The sequence below is a fragment of the Lycorma delicatula genome, chromosome 8, assembly GCF_047948215.1.
Source record: "Lycorma delicatula isolate Av1 chromosome 8, ASM4794821v1, whole genome shotgun sequence".
Lineage (NCBI taxonomy): Eukaryota > Metazoa > Arthropoda > Insecta > Hemiptera > Fulgoridae > Lycorma > Lycorma delicatula.
In genome coordinates, this window is record NC_134462.1 from 8626630 (window position 1) to 8642874 (window position 16245).

The 16245-nt window shown below is 31.0% G+C and overlaps 1 protein-coding gene across 3 annotated transcripts in view; it reads right to left on the bottom strand.

The window, feature by feature from the left end:
- Window positions 1-16245, bottom strand: part of DopEcR (G-protein coupled receptor DopEcR) — a 307743-nt gene that overhangs the window by 191898 nt on the left and 99600 nt on the right. For 2 of the 3 annotated variants that reach the window (XM_075373222.1, XM_075373221.1), the window contains exon 2: window positions 15011-15260. The exons of the other annotated variant lie outside the window; for it this stretch is intronic. The gene's annotated coding sequence lies outside the window, so the exon portion shown is untranslated. The remainder of the gene's footprint in view (window positions 1-15010; window positions 15261-16245) is intronic. 3 annotated transcript variants of the gene reach the window in all.

The following is a 16245-nucleotide window of genomic DNA, read 5'->3' on the forward strand; positions in this document are numbered from 1 at the left end:
TGACTGGTTTGATGCAGCTCTCCAAGATTCCCTATCTAGTGCTAGTCGTTTCATTTCAGTATACCCTCTACATCCTACATCCCCAACAATTTGTTTTACATACTCCAAACGTGGCCTGCCTACACAATTTTTCCCTTCTACCTGTCCTTCCAATATTAAAGCGATTATTTCAGGATGCCTTAGTATGGCCTATAAGTCTGTCTCTTCTTTTAACTATATTTTTCCAAATGCTTCTTTCTTCATCTATTTGCCGCAATACCTCTTCATTTGTCACTTTATCCACCCATCTGATTTTTAACATTCTCCTATAGCACCACATTTCAAAAGCTTCTAATCTTTTCTTCTCAGATACTCCGATTGTCCAAGTTTCACTTCCATATAAAGCGACACTCGAAAGATACACTTTCAAAAATCTTTTCCTGACATTTAAATTAATTTTTGATGTAAACAAATTATATTTCTTACTGAAGGCTCGTTTAGCTTGTGCTATTCGGCATTTTATATCGCTCCTGCTTCGTCCATCTTTAGTAATTTTACTTCCCAAATAACAAAATTCTTCTACCTCCATAATCTTTTCTCCTCCTATTTTCACATTCAGCGGTCCATCTTTGTTATTTCTACTACATTTCATTACTTTTGTTTTGTTCTTGTTTATTTTCATGCGATAGTTCTTGCGTAGAACTTCATCTATGCCGTTCATTGTTTCTTCTAAATCCTTTTTACTCTCGGCTAGAATTACTATATCATCAGCAAATCGTAGCATCATTATCTTTTCACCTTGTACTGTTACTCCGAATCTAAATTGTTCTTTAACATCATTAACTGCTAGTTCCATGTAAAGATTAAAAAGTAACGGAGATAGGGAACATCCTTGTCAGACTCCCTTTCTTATTAGGGCTTCTTTCTTATGTTCTTCAATTGTTATTGTTGCTGTTTGGTTCCTGTACATGTTAGCAATTGTTCTTCTATCTCTGTATTTGAACCCTAATTTTTTTAAAATGCTGAACATTTTATTCCAATCTACGTTATCGAAAGCCTTTTCTAGGTCTATAAACGCCAAGTATGTTGGTTTATTTTTCTTTAATCTTCCTTCTACTATTAATCTGAGGCCTAAAATTGCTTCCTTTGTCCCTATACATTTCCTGAAACCAAATTGGTCTTCTCCTAACACTTCTCCCACTCTCCTCTCAATTCTTCTGTATAAAATTCTAGTTAAGATTTTTGATGCATGACTAGTTAAACTAATTGTTCTGTATTCTTCACATTTATCTGCCCCTGCTTTCTTTGGTATCATAACTATAACACTTTTTTTGAAGTCTGATGGAAATTCCCCATTTTCATAAATATTACGCACCAGTTTGTATAATCTATCAATCGCTTCCTCACCTGCACTGCGCAGTAATTCTACAGGTATTCCGTCTATTCCAGGAGCCTTTCTGCCATTTAAATCTTTTAATGCTCTCTTAAATTCAGATCTCAGTATTGTTTCTCCCATTTCATCCTCCTCAACTTCCTCTTCTTCCGCTATAACACCATTTTCTAATTCATTTCCTCCGTATAACTCTTCAATATATTCCACCCATCTATCGACTTTACCTTTCGTATTATATATTGGTGTACCATCTTTATTTAAAACATTATTAGATTTTAATTTATGTACCCCAAAATTTTCCTTAACTTTCCTGTATGCTCCGTCTATTTTACCAATGTTCATTTCTCTTTCCACTTCTGAACACTTTTCTTTAATCCACTCTTCTTTCGCCAGTTTGCACTTCCTGTTTATAGCATTTCTTAATTGCCGATAGTTCCTTTTACTTTCTTCATCACTAGCATTCTTATATTTTCTACGTTCATCCATCAGCTGCAATATATCGTCTGAAACCCAAGGTTTTCTACCGGTTCTCTTTATTCCGCCTAAGTTTGCTTCTGCTGATTTAAGAATTTCCTTTTTAACATTCTCCCATTCTTCTTCTACATTTTCTACCTTATCTTTTTTACTCAGACCTCTTGCGATGTCCTCCTCAAAAATCTTCTTTACCTCCTCTTCTTCAAGCTTCTCTAAATTCCAGCGATTCATCTGACACCTTTTCTTCAGGTTTTTAAACCCCAATCTACATTTCATTATCTCCAAATTATGGTCGCTATCAATGTCTGCTCCAGGGTAAGTTTTGCAGTCAACGAGTTGATTTCTAAATCTTTCCTTAACCATGATATAATCTATCTGATACCTTCCAGTATCGCCTGGCTTTTTCCAAGTGTATATTCTTCTATTATGATTTTTAAATTGGCTGTTGGCAATTACTAAATTATACTTCGTGCAAAATTCTATAAGTCGGTCCCCTCTTTCATTCCTTTTGCCCAGCCCGTATTCACCCACTATATTTCCTTCCTTGCCTTTTCCAATGCTTGCATTCCAATCTCCAACTATTATTAAATTTTCATCTCCTTTTACGTGTTTAATTGCTTCATCAATCTCTTTGTATTCACACTCTACCTCATCATCATCATGGGCGCTTGTAGGCATATAGACGTTAACAATCGTTGTCGGTTTAGGTTTTGATTTTATCCTTATTACAATGATTCTATCGCTATGCGTTTTGAAATACTCTACTCTCCTCCCTATCTTCTTGTTCATCACGAAACCTACTCCTGCCTGCCCATTATTTGAAGCTGAGTTAATTACTCTAAAATCACCTGACCAAAAGTCGCCTTCCTCTTCCCACCGAACCTCACTAATTCCTACTATATCCACATTTGTCCTACCCATTTCCCTTTTTAAATTTTCTAGCCTACCAACCTTTTTCAAGCTTCTAACATTCCACGCTCCGACTCGTAGAATGTTATTTTTTAATTTTCTGGTGTCCCCTTCCTTAGTAGTCACCACCCGGAGATCCGAACGGGGGACTATTTTACCTCCGGAATATTTTACCAAGGAAGGCGCCTCCATTATTGCTATGTGAAAATGCAGACAGCCACATTTTCTTGGAAAAAAAGCAGCTGTAGTTTTCCATTGCTTTCAGCTGCGCAGTACTCAGAGGACTGAGTGATGTTGATACGGCCGTTTAAGTCGTCCTGACTCACGCCCCTAACAACTACTGAAAGAGCTGCTGTCCTCTTTCAGGAATCATTCCTTAGTCTGGCTCTCAACAGATACCTCTCCAATATGGTTGCACCTTCGGTCCAGCTACTCTGTATCCCTGAGCACTCAAGCCCCCTCACCAACGGCAAGGTCTCATGATTCATAGAGGAGGCTCTTTAATTTAAACATATTTAAATTATTTTCGAAAATAAATTTTATTTTTTTTTTATTTTTTTTTTTTTACAAATAAATTTTTTTTGTTCAAATTTTGATAATTAGTAGTTATTAAAGTAGTGTTGATCACAGATAATGTACTATTTTGCACTTTGAAAAGAACGGTATATTTCATTTTATATGAGTATCTTTTAGTTTTCTAATTTATTCTAATAAAACAATTGAGAATTGAGAGTAGGTAGTGTAAAACATGGATTCCGATAGTTACTGGTAGTCATTTTCTGGCTATTCTATAATTTGGGTATGGTCAGAGAAAGGAACTGCGTATGATTTGTGGTTTGGGAATCGGGCGGCCACTATTTTTTGTAGAATAAATTTATTATTCATTGTAATGTGTAAAGAGTATTTGTTTATCTAGAATCGAATCTTTGATTAAAATATATAATAAATTGTCATGTATTAATTTGAACTGGCATAAACTAAAATTATGATTTTACCAATTTTTATCTTTTTTTAACATCTATATACACTGTACATTACTTTTTAGTTAATAGATAATATTATAATTATTTATCACACATAAATTTGAACGTGATAAATATATTTTATATTAAATTCGTTGTGCATTTGATTTAAACTTATATATTTTACCTTCATCCACCTGAATATAAATTATATTTAAAAGGAATAAAACAAACACTAATCTCCTAGAAAATGAATTTTTTCATTTTTTCGTTCAAAAAACAAATCAAATTGTTAGTCGAATATGTTATGTTTATCTAAATGAGAAGGTTTTTTCCAGCTTAGTTAGTCATGGAGAAAAAGTTATATTAGTATATTTTCCCGGCTGGAAATACTTTGCGTTTTGGTTCCCCTTACCAGTTGAGCGCTGTAGATTTTGCAGTGTACTGATAATCACTGTTCATTAGAAAATTATTCGTATTTAATTAAAAATCCACGTACGTTGGAACAAAGAATATGAAATGGTTTTTTTCTTGTTTTGCTCATTTCCATTATTCCAAGAAATAATAAAATAATTATTATATCGTCATACTACGTATCGGAACTAATTAACAAATAATTGGATCATGGTTAATTGATATTAAATTATTAATTAAGTGAAAGAAAAATGTCAAAAATACATTTTTTCTCAAAAAGGAAGGCCGACCGCTAATAATTCCAAATGAAGAAATTGCAAGCATCTCTTCGATTTAAAAAGTATAATTTAATTTTTAGTTAAAATAAATATACTCTTCACGTTCTCATAAAACTATTGAAACTACTGTTCGTGGTTATTCTAAAATGATTAAGTTTCAAGTGATTTAAAAGTGAAAATAACAGGAAATTTTTAATTCAGCAACATGAAAGCCGTTGGAAAAGAATATTTAAACGCAATTATTTATTACAAAAAAATAAAATAAAGTTCAACTAGTTTTTTCGAAAAATCGTATATTTTAACTTCACATTTGGCAAGGAAGTCACAGTCCAATGACAGGACTTAAACCTTTAATTAGTGTAATCGTATAATAATAATGATAATAATCTGTTACAGGAGAAACGGGATTCTTCCAAACGGGATATTTACTTAAAAAACCAGTTTAACTAATTATCATGACATGAGGGTAAACAATTTTAACTAAATCTGCATTGAATTCCCACCTCCTCCAAGACAGGGGTAGGTTTTGATAATGTCTCATTATTACAGCTCACACTAGTTGATAAAGCTACGAATTCTAACTCCAAGAAAGATTTTATGACAGACCGGCCAACTGGTAAAGAACAGTACTTCATTCACTTCTACAATGCTAAAACTACAATGGCATGAATTAATTAAATTACATAAAACTGCACGGGGAGGTATCAATTTCTAAAAACGTTTAGAAAAACGTGGACTTTAGGTACTTAGAATTCCGTCTTACTACCATTTGATTCAAATCAAGATGGTAAATAAACAGAAGTCAATGTAGTTAGTCATAACAAAATTCTTTTATGTTAGATGTTCAGAAATGAACTAACAATAAAATCAATTAAATAAAGATCATTCATTGGAAGGCTTATTGTGAAAAAGTAAAAACAGTTGAAACTGATTATTTAAATCTTGAACCGTTAATAAGTAATATGATAGAAAAATTTGCTATAATTTAGATTGTGATACTAAAAGTGATTATCCCTACGAAAAAATGAATTGCAGAAGAATTGAATTGATTATAAAAATTTAAATAATATTTTTATGTTATTAACAAATAACGGTTAAATTACTTTTCATTATATATATATATATATATATATATATTGATATATATATCAACATATATCATAATATATATATATATATATATATATATATATATATTATGAAAGAGCCAGCATCAACACTACAGTCATTAGCACTAGGAAGTTGTGAGCGTATGAAAAAATGCCATGCCTGACCGCGATTTGAACCCGGGCCCTCCCCACAAAATGCCGAGACGCTATCTACTGAGCTATGAGATTGGCTTTTTTTCTGTAGTACAAAAATGAATTATCTCCTGACGAAACGTAAGTAAATAATATGTTAAAAATATTACATGGAGTGGGCCATCCAACGGTGACTTCCCACGAAAACAAACAGTAAATCATTATTATACAGATTCGTCCATGTTAATAAACATAGTTATAGTATATCAACACCTAACCCACCGGGTTGGTCTAGTTGTGAACGCCTCTTCGAAAACCAGCCGCCCCCGAACTCGAGAGCTCCAACGTTCAAATCCCAGTAAAGGCAGCTAATCCTACACGGACTCGAATACTAGATCGTATATACCGGTGTAAACTTCTGCAATGTAAATACAAAATGAAAACAGATATATTAGAATTCTTGTTAGTACTCTCATATCCAGAACTTTCGATGATTTCAAGGTAAACTATTGTAATAATCGAATTAAAATTGATTTAGTTTCTTACGTTAACATATATTAATATAACTAAAGATAGTTTAATGTAATTATGATACGAATGATATTGTAATAATAAATACAAATAACTAAATTATTTCAATTTACTCCTCCGATCGCAGTACAATTTTTACTTGGATATGATGACATTCTTCAAACAGTAATCAACTTAATCGCTTTGCAATTAATAGCATAAAGAAATACCAAGAAATAAAAATAAAATGCACTGCTCTTAAACCCCACCCTTTTGAGAAGGGAAAAATCGGATGGTATATTGTATTATAAGTAGAGTCCATAATAAGGCTGAGCAACATCAGATTATAGTATATACGACCTTATAATGGAACTTGATCACCTGATCAACTTGTGTTAAACAATTAAGTACTGTAATAACATTTTAAACAGAAGCTCTGTAAATGCATATACACAAACACACATTCACACTCATACAACTGCACAAAAAAAAAAAAAAAAAAAAAATATATATATATAAACCACGGATGATTTATACCACCGATAAAAGTAAAACTGGCATACTTGATTTAACATTTATAAAAAGGTTTTCTCGATAATAAATCAGCAAAAACTGATTAAGATTTTTTACCATTGTAATGTAAACTAAGCATAAATTACCATCCATTTTTATTTCTTTAAACTGAAGGAATTGAAACATTTTACGAGAGCTAAAAACGTGAAAAAATATATTACATCATTTTTACCCTATGTAAATTTACTTTTATTAAAGTTCTGACACGTACATTTCCGAAACAGATTATTGAGAAAAAAATGATCATGTAACTGCGACCTCAAATTCTTTTTTTCCTATTCTTTAGTCACAATTTTTTATTTTAATATGTAGTTTTTTTTTCATATTTTTGTAGGAAATAATATACAAATTAGTTATATATCTGAAATCCGGAGTTCAGACATCACAAAAATTACAACGAAAATTATTTTTTTACGAAAATACGTTGTTAAAATTCTATAGTAATATTTTTTGTTTGTTTCAAACGACAAAGGAAATAATCATTGCTGACCTTGGATATTAAAACATTACAAAAAAACAAGCTAGGTTTTTTGTAACATGATCAAAGACAAAATAATACGTGAGCAAAGCAATATTTACAGATTGCCATCTTTCAGTCTTCAATAATTGCAGCTTTGACGTTTAGCGAAAGACTAAACAGCGGCCGAAATTTAAAAGAAAAAAATTAAGCAGCCATAAATAGATAACAAAAAAAAAGCTTAGCAAATGGTTTTTAACTAAAGACAAAAAAGGGTATGAGTACGTGTCTATACTCTTGCAATTGCGGTCGAACTAATACTGTCTACATGTTAATGCAATCCGCCAACCACTTCCTTTGATTTTTTTTCTTATAAGCTATTAATGTTTTTTTCTTAACTACTACTTCACTTTTAAAATGAATAAGTATGCATTTTTTTTAAACTGCCGGCCTATAATATTTTACGAGCACATCTACTTATTAGTAGTTATATTTAACTGTGAACGTATATCTTAACTGAACTTCACTGATTATACATTGGGTTCGAGCTACAAATAATAATTAAAAATCTGATAGCACGAATCTTCCTGCTCGTATGGATTTCCTAAATCTGAATAAAAGAAAAAATTCAATTAGTAATGCAATCATCCCTTTTAAGAATCGATTTAATGTTTTTAAATAAATAATTTTTTTTTAAATTTAACATAATAAACCCCGGTAGTTTTATTGACCCATATCTCTTGATGAAACATTAATTTCAAAAATAAAAAAATAAAAATCATGAAGTTCGTCCATATGCGTTTTTTAACACAAAATGAGATATATATTTCCACTTATTTTTAATTTAAATTCATAAAGCATACGTTTTATTTCTAGTTTTTCCCCTCTTCAACAACTACCATTTAAATTAAATTAATTATTTAATGTAATTTTTCGATAAATAAAATACACCACCGATAGAAGTAAAACTGAAAACTTGATTTAACATTTATAAAAAGAAAGATTTTCTCCATAATAAATCAGCAAAAACTGATTTAAGATTGTTTTACCATTTTAATGTAAATTGAGCGTCAGACATTAATAGCGACCATAATTTGGTGATAATGAAATGTAGATTGGGGTTTAAAAACCTGAAGAAAAGGTGTCAGATGAATCGCTGGAATTTAGAGAAGCTTGAGGAAGAGGGGGTAAAGAAGATTTTTGAGGAGGAGATCGCAAGAGGTCTGAGTAAAAAAGATAAGGTGGAAAATGTAGAAGAAGAATGGGAGAACGTTAAAAAGGAAATTCTTAAATCAGCAGAAGCAATCTTAGGCGGAATAAAGAGAACTGGTAGAAAACCTTGGGTTTCAGACGATATATTGCAGCTGATGGATGAACGTAGAAAATATAAGAATGCTAATGATGAAGAAAGTAAAAGGAACTATCGGCAATTAAGAAATGCTATAAACAGGAAGTGCAAACTGGCGAAAGAAGAGTGGATTAAAGAAAAGTGTTCAGAAGTGGAAAGAGAAATGAACATTGGTAAAATAGACGGAGCATACAGGTAACTTAAGGAAAATTTTGGGGTACATAAATTAAAATCTAATAATGTATTAAACAAAGATGGTACACCAATATATAATACGAAAGGTAAAGTCGATAGATAGGTGGAATATATTGAAGAGTTATACGGAGGAAATGAATTAGAAAATGGTGTTATAGAGGAAGAAGGGGAAGTTGAGGAGGATGAAATGGGAGAAACAATACTGAGATCTGAATTTAAGAGAACATTAAAAAATTTAAATGGCAGAAAGGCTCCTGGAATAGACGGAATACCTGTAGAATTACTGCGCAGTGCAGGTGAAGAAGTGATTGATAGCTTATACAAACTGGTGTGTAATATTTATGAAAAAGGGGAATTTCCGTTAGACTTCAAAAAAAGTGTTATAGTAATGATACCAAAGAAAGCAGGGGCAGATAAATGTGAAGAATACAGAACAATTAGTTTAACTAGTCGTGCATCAAAAATCTTAACTAGAATTCTATACAGAAGAATTGAGAGGAGAGTGGAAGAAGTATTAGGAGAAGACCAATTTGGTTTCAGGAAAAGTATAGGGACAATGGAAGCAATTTTTGGCCTCAGATTAATAATAGAAGGAAGATTAAAGAAAAACAAACCGACATACTTGGCATTTATAGACCTAGAAACGGCATTCGATAACGTAGATTGGAATAAAATGTTCAGCATTTTAAAAAAATTAGGGTTCAAATACAGAGATAGAAGAACAATTGCTAACATGTACAGGAACCAAACAGCAACAGTAACAATTGAAGAACATAAGAATGAAGCCGTAATAAGAAAGGGAGTCCGACAAAGATGTTCCCTATCTCCGTTACTTTTTAATCTTTACATGGAACTAGCAGTTAATGATGTTAAAGAACAATTTAGATTCGGAGTAACAGTACAAGGTGAAAAGATAAAGATGCTACGATTTGCTGATGATATAGTAATTCTAGCCAAGAGTATAAAGGATTTAGAAGAAACAATGAACGGCATAGATGAAGTCCTATGCAAGAACTATCGCATGAAAATAAACAAGAACAAAACAAAAGTAATGAAATGTAGTAGAAATAACAAAGATGGACCACTGAATGTGAAAATAGGAGGATAAAAGATTATGGAGGTAGAAGAATTTTGTTATTTGGGAAGTAGAATTACTAAAGATGGACGAAGCAGGAGCGAAAATAATGAATAGCACAAGCCTTCAATAAGAAATATAATTTGTTTACATCAAAATTTAAATTTAAATGTCAGGAAAAGATTTTTGAAAGTGTATGTTTGGAGCGTCGCTTTATATGGAAGTGAAACTTGGACAATCGGAGTATCTGAGATGAAAAGATTAGAAGCTTTTGAAATGTGGTGCTATAGGAGAATGTTAAAAATCAGATGGGTGGATAAAGTGACATATGAAGAGGTATTGCGGCAAATAGATGAAGAAAGAAGCATTTGGAAAAATATAGTTAAAAGAAGAGACAGACTTATAGGCCACATACAAGGCATCCTGGAATAGTCGCTTTAATATTGGAAGGACAGGTAGAAGGGAAAAATTGTGTAGGCAGGCCACGTTTGGAATAAATGAAGTGTAGTCTTGTACAGTCTCAGTTTGACCATTCCTGAGATGTGTGGTTAATTGAAACCCAACCACCAAAGAACACCGGTGTCCATGATCTAGTATTCAAATCCATGTAAAAATGACTGACTTTACTAAGACTTGAACGCTGGAACTCTCGACTTCCAAATCAGCTGATTTGGGAAGACACATTCACACTAGACCAACCCAGTGGGTTCTGCTGTACAGTCTATTCTAGTGTAACAACACTCTTTTTTCTCTTACTGGATGACTAAAAGATTGTTTATAAGGGGAGTTAAAATTATTATGATTAAATATATGGAATATATATATATTTCAAACACCTATTGGTAAAAATGATTTCAACTTGCACTACGGCTGATATTCCAGTTTTTGTCCATTCATTCTTCCCAATTATTTTTTTTTTTAGAATGAGCATTAGGAATTCTGGGATTTGTGTGGTTGGATGCCCTTCCTTATGCCAAAATACTTGAGGAAACATAGTATACAAGATTTTTAGTGTATGAAATGGATAATAGAAACCTTTTGGATGAAAGATAACACTATTAATCTATCATAGAGGCTAACTCATCTGATTTTCCATAAATAAAGAGGAAATGCTCATACAGTCCTTGTGTAGTCAACTACAATTATACCTGCAATGATTAAGGTGGTGTGAGTGATAAGTCATACCTGATTCAGTACTTCTGATATTTGCAAGAGAAACATGAGGATTTTAACATGGAATTTCATGATATACATAAAATTAAATGAAAAAAAAGGATATGGTCTTGTGGAACAGCTATATTTGGGTGAGTGTAAATTGTGAAAGAACCTACTTAAAAGGCACAGGAGAGTTATAGAAATTATCCATATTAGACAGCATGTATGTGTTACAGCAGTTCATTTAATACATAAGAGCTTTTATGTTGGATGAAGTACAAGTGAAAATATTCCATGTTGATTTAAATTGAAATTAATAACATTTAACTTAAGAGTGGGAATTTTAAATTATAGTATATTTATTTCTACTTCTAACAAAGTAATAAAATTATATTTTTAATTAAATTGGTTTTTTTTATTTTTATTAAAACTATATCACTAGTTTTAAAGCTGTATGAATTAAACGTTACATTATAATTAAATTTTTTCATGCTAGAGTAGTAGTTGTGGCAAAAGTCACAGTTTTCATGCAAAATGACTAGTAGTTCACTCAATATGGGAGGGAACTAGCAATTTTTTTTTTCATTTGAATTCAACTCTAGTGTTTTGAAGTGAGATTTTACAGTATCACGGCAAAAATCATTTCATTTTAAAAAATAAAAATAAAACGTATTCAATCTGTGTTCTCTTCTCGTCAATAATAGTAGTACGTTAGTTCCGCAATAGGTGTCGCGTCTAGAGAATTTAACTATCTTGGAATTGTAAATGTATGTACTTATATAAATCACATAGAATTTCAATCAAATTTCAGCTGAAGTAAACAAACCACCTAGATGATATATTTATAATAGTAACAATAATCTATTTATTTGAATAGAATGTTTAACATAAATATTAATCTGGTCGTACATTTTAGTAATTTGATTTCCTTTATTTTATTTAACTTAAAACCGAGTAAAATAAAGTTTCTACAAAAAAAGACTCATTCATATACACTATCCCATTTATAATACTTCTAATCCTAATTTAATTGTAATTATAATTCCCGTAAGGAAATTAATAATACCTAATTTTATTCCCGGTGTAATCAGAAACCTGAAGAAATTCGGTTTATTAATTATTCTTTAGGGAGCCGTAAGGAAAAATAATTATTTTGATTAATTACGTAATCACAAGCGGTTAATTAAATAAAAATAAGGTTGAAAAGGAATACCGAGATAGAATATCCTTTCTTTTTCCTGTCTAGCCTCCGGGAATTACCGTTCAGGTATTTCTTCAGAGGATGAATGAGGATGATATGTATGAGTGTAAATAAATTGTAGTTTTGTACAGTCTCAGTTCGACCACTCCTAAGATGTGTGGTTAATTGAAACCCAACCACCAAAGAACACCGGTATTCACGATCTAGTATTCAAATCTGTATTAAAGTAACTGTCTTTACTAGGACTTGAACGCTAGAACTCTCGACTTCCAAATCAGCTGATTTGGGAAGTCGCGTTCACCACTAGACCAACCCGGTGGGTCGAGATAAAATATCCTCTCTCTCTTTTCCTGTTTAGCCTCCTGTAACTACCGTTTAGATAATTCTTCAGAGGATGAATGAGGATGATATGTATGAGTGTAAATGAAGTGTAGTCTTGTACATTCTCAGTTCGACCATTCCTGAGATGTGTGGTTAATTGAAACCCAACCACCAAAGAAGACCGGTATCCACGATCTAGTATTCAAGTCCGTGTAAAAATAGCTGGCTTTACTAGGACTTGAACGCTGGAACTCTCGACTTCCAAATCAGCTGATTTGGGAAGACGCGTTAACCACTAGACCAACCCGGTGGGTTTGAGATAGAATATCCTTTTCTTTTTCTTTTTCCTGTTTAGCCTCCGGTAACTACCATTTTTAGATAATACTTCAGAGGATGAATGAGGATGATATGTATGAGTGTAATTGAAGTGTGGGTCTTGTACATTCTCAGTTCGACCAATCCTGAGATGTGTGGTTAATTGAAACCCAACCACCAAAGAACACCGGTATCCACGATCTAGCATTCAAATCCATGTAAAAATAACTGGCTTTACTAGGACTTGAACGCTGGAACTCTCGGCTTCCAAATCAGCTGATTTGGGAAGACGCGTTCACCACTAGACCAACCCGGTGGGTTGAGATAGAATATCCTACAAATTTGAAACCTAACAGAAATTTTCAGTAGGTTGTAAAGTATAAGAATTAAGAAAGGATTTTTTTCGTTTACTTCTAATTGTATTAAAAAAGATCGGAAACTAATTTATCAAAACCAGCATATATATCGTATTATTTGAGATTTAAAACTGAAATTGACTAAAATTTACTCGGAAAATATTCTAAACAATATTGAATCCAGTTTGATGATATAAATTTCCTATTTTCATTAAAACCCTTCTTAATAAATTTATAGGGGAGTTTTTATTTTTCGAATTCTCTTAAATTGTTTCAACTTAATTTTAGCAAAAACTTAAAATACACACAAATGATAATGCAACAAAAATATCGGACTTTACTTTTAAAGTACCTCTAAAAGGAAGAAAATTGAGAAAAATTTTCTCAGTTCTTCTAGTTCTAGTTCTAGAAAAATTTTCTAGTTCTATGAATTTTGTGATCCAATTATTAATTTAGAATTCACTTTTAAATGTATAACATATATAAAAAATATAGATGCAGTTAAAAGTCTTTCCTTTTAACCGTATCTAAAAATACGAAACAGAATTGACCTGGATTTCGTAATCAATAGATATTTTTAATACGTTAAAAAGAAACAAAAAATTCTTCATAGATACAACCAAAAAATTGTATTAAAAATTATTTCGAGATAGCCCTCTAAAACTATAGCTAGAAATTGTATAAAGGGGTTTTTAATTTTCAATTTATAATCTGAAAGAAGTTGAAACGTATATTACGTTAGTAATATACGTATTACTGTACTAGTATTTTGTACTGCTGATGTACAAAAACTATCTACTTAAGTGGAATTGTTCTAATCGATTAATTTTCCTTTGCTAGAAAATTTTAATTTGCATTTATATACAGGGATTTTTGGAAAATGGAAACAAAATTTATTCTAATTAACCATCTTTAAAGAGATTAACAAAGACGATAACTTAACATAAATAATCAGAATTTGTTTATATGAAGGACTTAACTTTATCCTGCTCAATACGTAAAATAATGTTAGCATATTTATACTTGAGATCTTCATGTAATCGATAAAATTGAGAAAAAGAGAAAAAATAAAATAAAATTCTGTCGATTATAAATCATCCTTAACTAGGCACAATATAAATCATCATACATAAACACACACACACACACACACCAACATATTTACAGGGAAATATGATTTTAAACTCTTTCTGAAAATAAGAATTACAATATAATACTGTTACCGTATAGTATTAAATACTCATTTTAGAATCATTGTTAAATTTTGTCTCACAAAAAATAAAAACTGTTATTTAATTAAATGTTATAAATGTTGAAAAATAAAAAGCCTTTATCTGATTAAAAAACTTAAAGCAGGCTGAACTTTTAAATATCTAAAAAAAAATATTTTATGTATATCTTTTAAAAAATAAAACTAGATTTATTGAAACAAATATTGATTATATTAATATGTAACTAAAATCGTTCGCTGACGATGAATAAAGGTAGTAAACTGAAACAGCGGCAAGTACTCGTCTATTAATATTAAGTTACGTTGTTAACCATTTTTTTTTTATTATTATTAATTTCTTATAAAACAAAAAAAAAATAGTTAAAAATATAAAAAATACGTAAATAATATTAAAAAAAATGAACACAAATATATACATTTCCACAAAACTAACAACATATAAAGTAGAAATTAAATTACTAAAACTATTTCAACAAAATAAATGCAAGCAAATTACTGTACGAACATCAAATACGGGAGAATTACAATAATTAAAACAAATATTACAAACAAATATACAAACATCCACCAATTGTGTAATTTACAACAATTATTACAATAATTGTCTAAAATAATCTATCTACCTAATGTAGAAGTTAGCGTCGTGTTGGACTGTAAGATACTGTAACGTCTTTGGACATGTTTCTACATGTTAAAGCATGCACCAGCGGTTTCAAACATGTGAAGGTCGATCGGCTGCCGACGGTTTACGGTGGTGGTGAATCACCCCGCGTGATCCGGCGATCGAGCTTTTTGCGTTTGGTTTATTGTATGGCCACTACCGATGGACGTTCTACACAAATGACACACGCACTCTGATCTCCTTTCCCTTGCCTGTACACAGTCATTAATAAAAACAAAAAGGTGAATCTAAATCGACTGATACAATACACACTCTTCTTTATAATAATATTATGTAATTAGAATCGTAACCTCAAAAAAAATGATCGGAAGGGTGGGATTCTTGAACAGAAAAATCGAGCGGGTAGTAGTTGGTGCTATGGAAACAAACGTGGCCGATTCATCAGATATTGTTAAAAAGAAAAAAAAAACGGGGCATATAAATCGTCTAAGAACAAGTAACACTAGATGAATAGACGTTTCCACGGCTAGTACAACTACCCAATCATTTTTTCTATAAGAGATCATCCATCCGAACATTTCTCAAGAAGTTACGATTAGTTATTAAATAATTTTAGTATGAAGAAAATGTAGATGTGTTAAAAGAAGAAAGATAACATTGAAAAAGCGATAAGAAAGATAACAGAAAGATTTGAAACAAAAAGAAACAGAAGAAAGAAGAATAAGAAGTAGTTTTATAATAAATAAAAAACTAATCGATCTGAAATCATGAAAATACAATTATAAAAATAAGAAGGAACAAAATTAATATAAATTTTATATTAATAGTACAACACCTTACTATGAAGAAAAAAATAAATTTTAAATCAGTATATTCGTATGGTATTACTATTAATACCATTTATTTTTCATAAAAATTAAAATCAATAATACTAATAGTAATAATATAAAATAATATTAGATTGTAATCAGGAGTAATGAAATAGAGAGAAAAGCTACGTAAAATATCGACAATAATAATTCACAACACAAACAGATATCTATAATAATTTACTATTATTCTACAAAATTTACCAACTAATTACAATTAAATTAACACAAAATGCAACGATCTATTGACTGGTATATTAATACTACTAAAGAATTCAGTAGTTAAAAAGTTTGCTAAAGTACATATTTATACTATTACACACAAATTAAGAAATAACATCACAGAGATTTTGTTATATTTGAAGGT